At 40.2% G+C, this 10454-nt stretch overlaps 1 protein-coding gene across 2 annotated transcripts in view; it reads left to right on the top strand.

The window, feature by feature from the left end:
- The first annotated feature begins 1657 nt into the window (after positions 1-1657).
- Positions 1658-10454, top strand: part of VAMP7 (vesicle associated membrane protein 7) — a 54212-nt gene continuing 45415 nt past the window's right edge. For both annotated transcript variants that reach the window (XM_081792898.1, XM_081792897.1), the window contains exon 1: positions 1658-1791. The gene's annotated coding sequence lies outside the window, so the exon portion shown is untranslated. The remainder of the gene's footprint in view (positions 1792-10454) is intronic.

Genomic DNA, 10454 nt, shown 5'->3' with positions numbered 1-10454 from the left:
TGAGAAGTGAGGTATTTAGGAGACAGAATTAGTATGGCTTGATGATTGTATGGATGTGAACTTTGAGGGAGTGAAATCACTCAAAATGATAGCCAGCTTTCTGGTGTGGCAACTGATTGCATGGTTGTGCTGTTCACTGACATGGGATTAGAGGAGAAGGAGGAACAGGTTATGGGAGAGGGGAGAGTAGAAATGTCTTAGGTCAACTGAGGACTATGTTAAGTTTTAAGCACCTGAAAGAGATGCCCATATGTCATTAGGTATTTCAGTCTGGGTTACAGGAGTCTTTTCTGGGCTCCCTATATGTAGGAATCATCAACATACAGATGACAACCAAACCAATGGGAATGGTAAGATCACCCAAGAAACTTGTGAAGAATGAGAAAAGAGTGTAGGATGGAGCACTATAGAACATGAACATTTCAAAGGAAAATGATGAGCTGCCACAGAACTGGGAGGGGAACAAGGAATGCACACCATCTTAGAGATAAAAGAATAGAGGGCGCTAATAAGTGGATGTTTGTGATCCCCCTTTTTATATGTTGGAGCCCTGCTCCTCAATGTGATGCTAGTTGGAGGTGGTGCCTTTCTAGGTAATTAGGCCAGCTGGTGCCCTTGTAAGAGATGTGTCAGAGAGCTGATGTCTCTCCATCATGTGAGGACACAGCAAGAAGGCAGCAGTCTGCAAGTCAGCAAGCAGGTTCTCGCCAGAACCCAACTGACTGGCATTCCGGTATGAAACTTCTCAGTCTCCAGAACTGAGAAATAAATTTCTGTTGTTTAAGCCATCCAGTTTATTATATTTTGTTAAAGAAGTCCATTCTAAGACAGAGGATTTAAAGAAGGAGGAAATAAGCAATGTAAAATCCTGCAAGTTTGAAGTATGGGAATTGTTGAAAAGTGACAATTGTTTTAGCAACACAGTTGAGAATTTTGACTAGAAAAGAGAGGTGGGAAAAAGACCACAGGTTAAGTCTGTGTGTGGTGACAGGTTTGGGGGGGTGTGGGATTGAGAAAGGCGACTTTGTAATGTTTTAGAGGAGAGAAATTCTGCCAGTCTTTAAATGCTGATAATAAAGAGGGAATAAACAGGGAGCCGTTGAAGAGTCACGAGACAGAAGGGCTCATCAGTGGAGTTAGACTCTGAGTTGGCAAGACTGGAATACGAATGAAAAGCGGACGGGGGAGCTTAGATCAAAGGAGAGGAGTTATTATTATTATTACTACAAAAGCATGGGAGAAAAGATTGTTGAGGGTCTAAGGAGGTCACAAAATTTCGTGGCGAAAGTAGAGAGTTCCTGTGAGACTAATTCTATTTTATTTGTGAAGTAACAGGAGACGTTAACTGCTGACACTAAGCGGGGAGATGGCGGGGTAAGCTTCGCTCTTCGTTTATCTCGCAGACTCAATACTGGTGGACTCCTTGTGGCCCTTTCCTTTTGTGCGTTCTTTTCTTTTGCCTGAGAATCAGCGCTTGATGTTGTTTATGACAAGTTACCTACCAACTGTGCAACAGACCGGGCTATAAACCAATTGGAACTACCATTCCCAGAATGCAGTGCGGCTGCTGGGAAGTGTTGGGGATGGGAATGCAGCAGACCCCGCCCCCCCAGCCCACTCCCATTGGAGGAGCGCTCACATTCCCAGGAGGCCGCGCGCGGGCGGGGCGCTTTACGCGGAAGCCGGCGGCGTCGGGTCCCAGCCTCCTCTGGGAGCGGGCAATCGGCGGTCCGGCTCTGACTTGCGCCCCTCTGTCCTGAGCCCACGCGCTCTCAGGGGGTGCCCGGACAGGTAAATGGAACGGGGCACGCTCGGCAGGAGGCGGAGAGACGACGGCGGAGGGAGGGTAGAGGTGTGGACTGGAAGGTGCTGGGGTGGATTGAGGAAGCAGTGCAAGGGTGACTTGGGCTTCTCTGATGTCGACGGTTCGAATTGTCGGGTAGGTTCAGTTTTGGCGAAGTGCGTTTTCTGCCTCTGAAAAGGCCTCGAATTAAAGAGTGTCAGAATGCGTCACTTAAGTTGTTACAGGAGGAGGAAAATGTTAACTTTCCCTCAGTTCGTATTCTAAAAGACCTCTCTTGAGTCTTTTGACGACTCGTCTCTACGCCCTTGTTTTGATGACGTCACTTTTCTGCTTCATCTCCTACTTCTGAACTCCTTCGTGGGTTTCTATCCTTCCGCGTGCCGTTTCTTCACCACCCATTGTTGACATTCCTCTTCTGCCTCAGTTCGGATAGGTACTCTGTATCTCTACCCAGATCTATTTCCACAGCGTCAGACCTGTATGTTGTTATAATTGGCCAATATTTAACAAACTCTGGCCATGTACTGGACACTTCGGTAAATGCTTTATATCTCCCTCTCCCATAACCCCCGCCCCAAACGACCAGTTGTCAAGTCCTTTTCTTTCTGTCTTATTAATTGTTCTCAATTACCTGTACCTCCATTGCCCCACACTTGATCCCAGAGACATGTTTTCCCTTTGAATAGCTGTGGCTGAGACCAGACCGATTCATATGTCTAACAAATATTGATTGAACAGCTAATATGTTCTAGATACTCTTCCAAGTTCAAAGGATATAGCTAGAAACAAGACATACGAGATTGCTACTCTCATTAGTTCACGTGTTTGTGTGTGTGTGGGGGGGAACAGGAATAATCCAGATGATGTGATGTGGTGGTGGTGGTAGTTAATATAAAATAGAACAGGTTGTTGACTTAGCAGGGTAGGCTTCTATCCTGAGAAAGTCAGAGGGATTGGGTTGGGTTCAGAACATCACCCTGAAAGAATATTTGTAACGCCAAGAAGAATACACCACGTCTGTGACCAGACTCCAGGCTTTTCATAAACACATTTTCCTCTGCCATATCAATATTTGTTCATCATTCTTCTGTCTCCTCTAAGGTTATTACATCAGAATTGGTAGTTTATCTGCCATTGGCTTATTTCCTCCTAAGACCAGGACAGAAGAGTTGGGGATTAGATTAGATTAAGGCAGCTCAACTGCTTTATCTTACTTAAGGAGATAATTTAGTAATCAAAATATCCTTCTTACCAGGTCCTACTGAATATAAAGTTATCTGTTGTTTAAACCAAAACATGCTCAGTATTCATTCATTTAACAAATATTTGTGGGAAAATTATATGCCAGGCACTGTGCTGGGCACTGGAAAGCCAGTAATGATAAAATAGACTTTGACCTTTCTTCCAAAGAGAAATAATTTTAACAGTATGTTAATGAAATGCTTTTTTAAAAATCTGAGTTACATATATTTTTTCCTTTTCAAATTTTTATTTCTAGTTAACATACAGTGCATTATTTTTAAAAAAAAAATTTAATGTTTATTTATTTATTTTTGAGAGAGAGAGAGAGAGAGAGAGCAGGGGAGGGGCAGAGAGAGGGAGACAAGGAATCCGAAGCAGGCTCCAGGCTCCAAGCTGTCAGCACAGAACCAGACTCAGGGCTTGGGCTCATGAACCATGAGACCATGACCTGAGCCGAAGTCGGACACTTAACCAGCTGAACCACTCAGGTGCCCCAACATACAGTGCATTTTTGGTTTCAGGAGTAGAATCCAGTGATTCATCACTTAAGTACAACATCCAGTACTCATCATAACAAGCGACCTCCTAATACCCATCACCCATCGAGCCCTCCCACCTCCCTCCATCAACCCTCAGTTTGTTCTCCTGTCTTCAAGACCCTTATGGTTTGTTTCCCTCTCTTTTTCCTCCCCCCCCCCCATATGTTCATCTGTTTGTTTCTTAAATTCCACATATGGGTGAAGTCGTATGGTATTGGTCTTTCTCTGACTTATTTTGCTTAGCATAATACCCTCCAGATCCATCCACATTGGTTAATTATTTTTGATGGCTGAGTAATATTCCATTGTGTATATATACCACATCTTCTTTATGCTGAGGAAATTCCTAATACATAGGCTGACACCTGTTTTTTTTTTTCTTCACCCAGGTGAAATAATCACAAAACTTTAAGAAATCTGAACAATTGTGTACATTTTTAGATTATTCACTGGTTATACTTTATTTCATTTATTTGTTTATGTCTTTCTTTCCAATTATACTATGGCTCCCTTGAGTATAGAGGTCCTTTCTTAATGGCCTTCATGCCACCAGTGTCTACTACATTGGTTGCCATATAGTAAACCCTTAGGACATATGTGTTGAACTGAAATAGAAAAACTATTTGATCCAATCCATTAATTACTTAACTTATACAAGGCCTTCTTTATATAAGGTCATTAGACTTATCCCTAGTCCTCCCCAACCACCAAATGTGGACCATTCCATCTCATCAGGCTAGTTTACCTTCCCTAATTTGATCTCATTTCTATAGCTTCTCTTGTTCCATAGCTCCCCGCTAGAATGAGTTCCCATCCTTTCCTGAGCACTTTCCATGCCCCTCTCCCATTTAATTTATTGGGCCAATTTAATAGTATAAAAGGGTGGAAAAAATCTAATTGCCATTATGTATTTCCTGTGGAACATTCTGCTAATGAACTGTTGCAGGGATTAACATAACACACCCCCTTGCAATAATATAAATAATGATACAGAATGTGTTCTTTTGATTTTACACTGACTATAACCATGGGCTATGTCAGAAGTTAATTCTTCCACTTCTTTTTTGTTTGAACAGTTGCACATCCTTTATTCATAAAACACATTATAGTATCATTTGGTTTCTGCTTGGTTCAGACATATCTTTAAGTATTATTTTCTCCTTAGCCTGAGATAATTGTTAATGTTATTCTGCTACTCTGTCATCTTCAGCATGTCAAGTCTTAATTCTTCAAATAAAAGGTTTTTATTATGCAGATAGATTTCAATTGTAAATTGTTACTGCAAAAGATAAATTATGTCTTTGTAACTGATTAAAAAACACAACAAGAATACAGGAGTTCTTGAGTCATTATTGTCATTATGATTTTAGGATTTGCTAGCTTAAGAGCAGCCAGACACATGCTTCCAAGACATTAAAAATTAGGCACTGTCATTTTAGAGAATTTCTTGGCACTTAGGCCTTCATAATGCAAATGCAGCATGGAATTGTGTGCCATTGCTCGTTTATAAGGTGTATGTGTAGATCCAGAATATTTACATAAATTTTTTGATGTTATCAAAATAAAAATATAGAATTAAAAAATTAGGAGTGCCTGGGTCGTTCAGTTGGTTAAGCATCTGACTTTTTGACTTAGGTTATTATCCCATAGTTGGTGAGTTTGAGCCCCACATTGGGCTCTGCTGTCAGCGCAGAGCCAGCTTCAGATCCTCTGTCTCCCTCTCTGCCCCTCCTTCTGTCTCTCTCTCTTTCTCAAAAATAAATCAACGTTAAAAATTTGTCAGAACACATAGACTTGAATGTGAGAAAAATTGACTTGGCCTTTTTCTTTACTCAGTTCTCTAAAACAGTCTTCAACCTCTACTTGAAGATGCCTCCACTGAGGAGCAGTGTTTGTATTGTTGCTGTGCTATTTTGTTAGCAATTTTTTTTAATTTTTATTTTTATTTTTTTTTCTGGATGGGGTATGGGAAGCACTTTGTTTTTAATACAGGTAATCCATTACTTACTAATGGATATATTCCAAAAATTCCTTTTTAAGATTATTTGAAACTTGATGCCTTTTTCTTTATAAATAATGCTATTCAGGGCATTTCAGTTGTTATGCCAACTGGTAACATCTTACTTAATCTTTAATTTAATGGACTTAAAGACCTTCACCACAATTTAATAATTCCTCTATAAAAAACTACATCTAGAATTCTCAGTTGGATTCCTCCATAGCATATCTTTTTTTTGGAATCCCAGCAACTGAAACAAAAATGACCTTTCCTTGGAATCTTCTAGGCAGTAGAAACAGGTCTTTCTAACTCCAGGCTGTTGGAGGTTGCCCTTATGGCCCATCACCCTAAAGACAGGCCTATAATGTGAGTAAGGAAAGAGGATAATGGTTTCGGAGAGAAGTGGGAGGCAAGTTGGGATGATGTGAATACATGTAGAAGAGAGAGTAGGAATGATTGGGGGGAACAGTGAGTTTCTAAGATGTTTTGTGTCCTCAAAAATGACATGTTGAATCTTGACCACTGGTACCTATGAATGTGACTTTATTTGGAAATGATGGTCTTTGCAGATGTAATTAAGATGTAAGTTAAAATGAGGACTTACTGGAATAGGTGTCCTAATAAGAAAAGACACAGAGACTGCTGTGTGAAGACATGGGTACACATGGAGGATGCCATATGACTATGGAGGCAGAGATTGAAGTGCTGCATTAAAAGGCAAGGAATGTGAAGGATTGCCAGCAAACTGCCAGAAGCTAGGAAGAGATAAGATTCTCCCCTACACATTTCAGAGGGAGCCTGGCCCTGCCAACATCTTGATTTTGGGCTTCTGGCCTCCAGAAGTAGGAGACAGTAAATTTCTCTTGTTTTAAGCCTTTGCAGCTTTTGATACTTTGTCAAGGAAGCCACAGGAAACTCATACAGGACTCTTAGCAGGAAGGAAGTAGAATTGGGATAACGGCTCTGGGACCCAGAAAGGAATGAGAAAGAGAACTGTGTTGAGACAGGGCTTTCCTTTATATTTCATCATTGGGTTTTTTTCCCCTTCTCTTTTCTCTCTGGCTTATCTTTTTCGTTCTTTTTTTCTTGAATATTATATTTATATAGCATGTTAGGATTTATTAGACATTCACATACTGCTAATAATTAGCAGAGCCAGGTTTTCTCACTTTAAATGCAGTATTCTTTTACAGCTGTTTCTATTATCCCAATACTCATGAAGACATTACAGGTTCAGGGGTACCTGGGTGGCTCAGTCGGTTAAGCGTCCAACTTCGGCTCAGGTCATGATCTCACAGTTCTTTAGTTAGAGCCCCGCGTCGGGCTCTGTGCTGACTGCTCACAGCCTGGAGCCTGCTTCGGATTCTGTGTCTCCCTCTCTCTCTACCAGTCCCCTGCTCACACTCTGTCTCTCTCTCTCTCAAAAATAAATAAATGTTAAAAAAAAAAAAAAAGACATTACTGGTTCAAGTGATGGGGATTAAGGAATGCACTTGTGAGCACTGGGTGTTTTATGTAAGTGTTGAATCACTGAATTGTACACCTGAAACTAATTTTACACTATGTGTTAACTAAACTGGAATTAAAAACTTAAAAAGATGGGGCTCCTGGGTGGCTCACTCAGTTAAGTGTCTGACTCTTGATTTTGGCTCAGGTCATGATCTCAGTCATGAGACTGAGCCCCACGTCAGGCTCTGTGCTGGGCCTAGAGCCTGCTTAAGATTCTCTCTCTCCCTCTGCCCCCCCACCCCCACATGCATGCTCACTGTCTCTAAAAAATGAAAAAAAAGCTGAAAAAGACATTAAAGATTCTATTGCAAGAGAGTTACAGTGGGGGAAGATGAGACTTGATAATAGGTGAGGTTTTTAACAGTCTAGAAGAGAGTAAGAAATTCCTATTATTGACACATGAGAAGAAAGTAGAAATTTCTGTGGCTGTGTACCTGATGTTTAACAGACATTTGTTCCTAATTATATTCCAAATAATGCACTCCCTGTTCTAGGTGACTGTACTTCATGTAAACTTCAAGGCTGCTGTCACGTTCTAAGTCTTCTTTTTGTAATGTTAAATGTTCCTAGTTTCTCTAGCCATTCTTCAAATGATAGCATGTCCAGGTTCCTTAACCATAATGTTGCCCTTCCATCCAATCTTGAAATACCATACTCAAAGTTGAGTTCAGTATTCCACATGTATTCTAACCAGCACAGAGTATAATGGTAATAGTACTTTAAAAGATCAAGACACTGTTTCTTAATGTAATTTAGGATTATGTAAGCATTTTAAGCAATTACCTATGTCAGTTCATAATGAACTCCTGGTCCACTAAGACAGTAGACTTTTTTTGTATTGTTGCCAAATTCAGTTTACTTCTTGAAGCTGCTAAGAGACTGAAGCTGCTACTTTTTCATCTGTTTCATGGACCATATAATTTCTTGTCTCTGTTTCTCTTTGTGGTTTTGTTCCATTCTACTGCATATCTCTTTGACTAATGACTTGCTTCTTTATTGAATTTTAGTGGCTCTTTTACAGCCTCCCTACTATGCATCAGTGAACACAGGTAGTAGCTGACACTTGTTCCTTCTTGAAGCTTGCTTTCCCTTTGGCTTTCAGGCCACCACACTCTTCTGGCTTTCCTCTGACTTTCTCAGTTGGTCCTCCTCAGTCTTCTTTGTGGGTCCCTGTTCATCTACTTTTCTCTCAACTATTTGTTGTGCCGTGAATTTTGTCTTTGGTTTTCCCTTAACTTTGGTTGTGCCTTTGTTTTTTTTTTTTTTTTTTTCTATATGCAATGTCTTCAGCAAATAAATCATGTTTAAAATAACAGGTGTAGATGAGCTCTTCTTGGCATGAGAGCATAGAACTAATACCCATGGAAAGTCAACATTTAGAAGTTAGCTAGAAGAGGAGGGCTCAAAAAGAAAACAAGGAGCATCCAGACATGTAGGAGTGTTTCAAGAAGGAGGGTTAGTCAGCAATGTTGACTGTTCCTAAGAGGTCAAGTAAGTGATAATAGAGAAGTGTCCACTGAATTTTGTAGCATAGAGGCTGTTGATGATCTTAGCAAGCATGGTTTTGTGGACTCTTTAGGGCAAAACCCAGATTATAGTAAGTTGAAGAGGTAAGAACTAGAGAAGCAGAGATAGTGTGTAGATTGTGATTTTAAGAAGTGAAGCAGTACCTGAGGCATGTTATAGGGTCAGTTGAGGCTTTTAGGATCAAGGGATATAATATACAAGAAAGTGATTTGGAAATTGTAACTTGATACATGTGTGTAAAGAGAAATCCAGAAAGAAGATGATGGCGAAGGACACAACCCGGGGGAATACCCTTATTTAGAGAGTGAAGAAGAGACCCTGGAGGTGTTTAGCTCAAGTGACAGATGAGTGCTTCTTCTCTGTGTGCTGTCTTTTAGTGTGAGATTCCAGAAAGGAGTCTGAGGATTCCCTGACCTCAAGCATTTTTATGGTCTGTTGCTGTATTTCACAAAATATGGTTGTGTGAATCACCTGCATCCAGACAGGCTTGTCTTAAATACGTATTTCCATGGTGTCACCTCAAGCCTACTGAATCAGAATTTCAGGTGATGATGCCAAGAATTTGAATTATTAATAGTGACTGTCATTCTTCTGCCCGGGATAACTCATTAACCTACATTTTAAGAACCACTGGCCTGTTGGATGAAACTGAACATGTTAACAAAAAACATTAAGTTGAAGAGTTAGAATAGAAAAGTACTTTGTCATCTCTTTTTATAAATTTATTCTATAGATAAGAGAAATGATGAGGAAGTTACATGGAAAAAATAGTACAAATTCATTATATGAGAAAAATAGACCTAAACTCATGCTGTATATTGTTTTAGAAATGTTTTGTTTATGAAAGACCTTACCATAATTTATAGAGCCATTCCTCTTATAGAAGGTTTGGGTTGTTTCCAGTTTGTTTCTATCATGGATGATGCCTTTAAAGTAGAGGCACTACATAGTTTGGGATAAGATTGTGGGTTCTAGAACCATGCCACCTGGGTATAAATTCCAGCTGTTACCACTTACTAGCTCTGTAATTTTGGGAAAACTGTGTAAGTCATCTATACTTCAGTTTGCTCAGTTTAGTATAAGTATCATAATAGTGTATAATTTGATGAAAGGATTGAGTGAGTTAATAATTGTAAAGTGTTTAAAATGGTCTCTGGCACACAGTAAACACTTAATAAATATGAGCTATTTTTATTGTTATTATGTATTTTTTGTGAATCTAGAGTCAAACTTCTGTTGAACTATTTTCTTAGGATGAATTTTCAGGATGGGATTACTGCATATGTGGAATTTAAGAGACAGAACAAAGAAAAAAGGAGACACACAAAAAACCAGACTGTTAAATACAGAGAACAAACTAGTGATTGTCAGAGGGTGGGGGGGGTGGGGGTTGAGTGAAATAGATAAAGAGGATTAAGAGTACACTTATGGAGGGGCGCCTGGGTGGCTCAGTAGGTTGAGCGTCCGACTTCGGCTCAGGTCACGATCTCGCGGTCCGTGAGTTCGAGCCCCATGTCGGGCTCTGGGCTGATGGCTCAGAGCCTGGAGCCTGCTTCCGATTCTGTGTCTCCCTCTCTCTCTGCCCCTCCCCCGTTCATGCTTTGTCTCTCTCTGTCTCAAAAATAAATAAACGTTAAAAAAAATTAAAAAAAAAATTAAAAAAAAAAGAGTACACTTATGGTGATGAGCACTGAGTAATGCACAGAATTGTTGAATTATTATACTGTACACCTGAAACTAATATAACACTGTATGTTAATTGTGCCTCAGTTAAAAAAAGGATGAAATGGGGCGCCTGGGTGGCGCAGTCGGTTAAGCCTCCGACTTCAGCCAG

Source organism: Panthera onca, chromosome X (assembly GCF_046562875.1).
Source record: "Panthera onca isolate mPanOnc1 chromosome X, mPanOnc1 haplotype 2, whole genome shotgun sequence".
Lineage (NCBI taxonomy): Eukaryota > Metazoa > Chordata > Mammalia > Carnivora > Felidae > Panthera > Panthera onca.
This window is presented reverse-complemented; position numbering and strand designations above follow the sequence as displayed.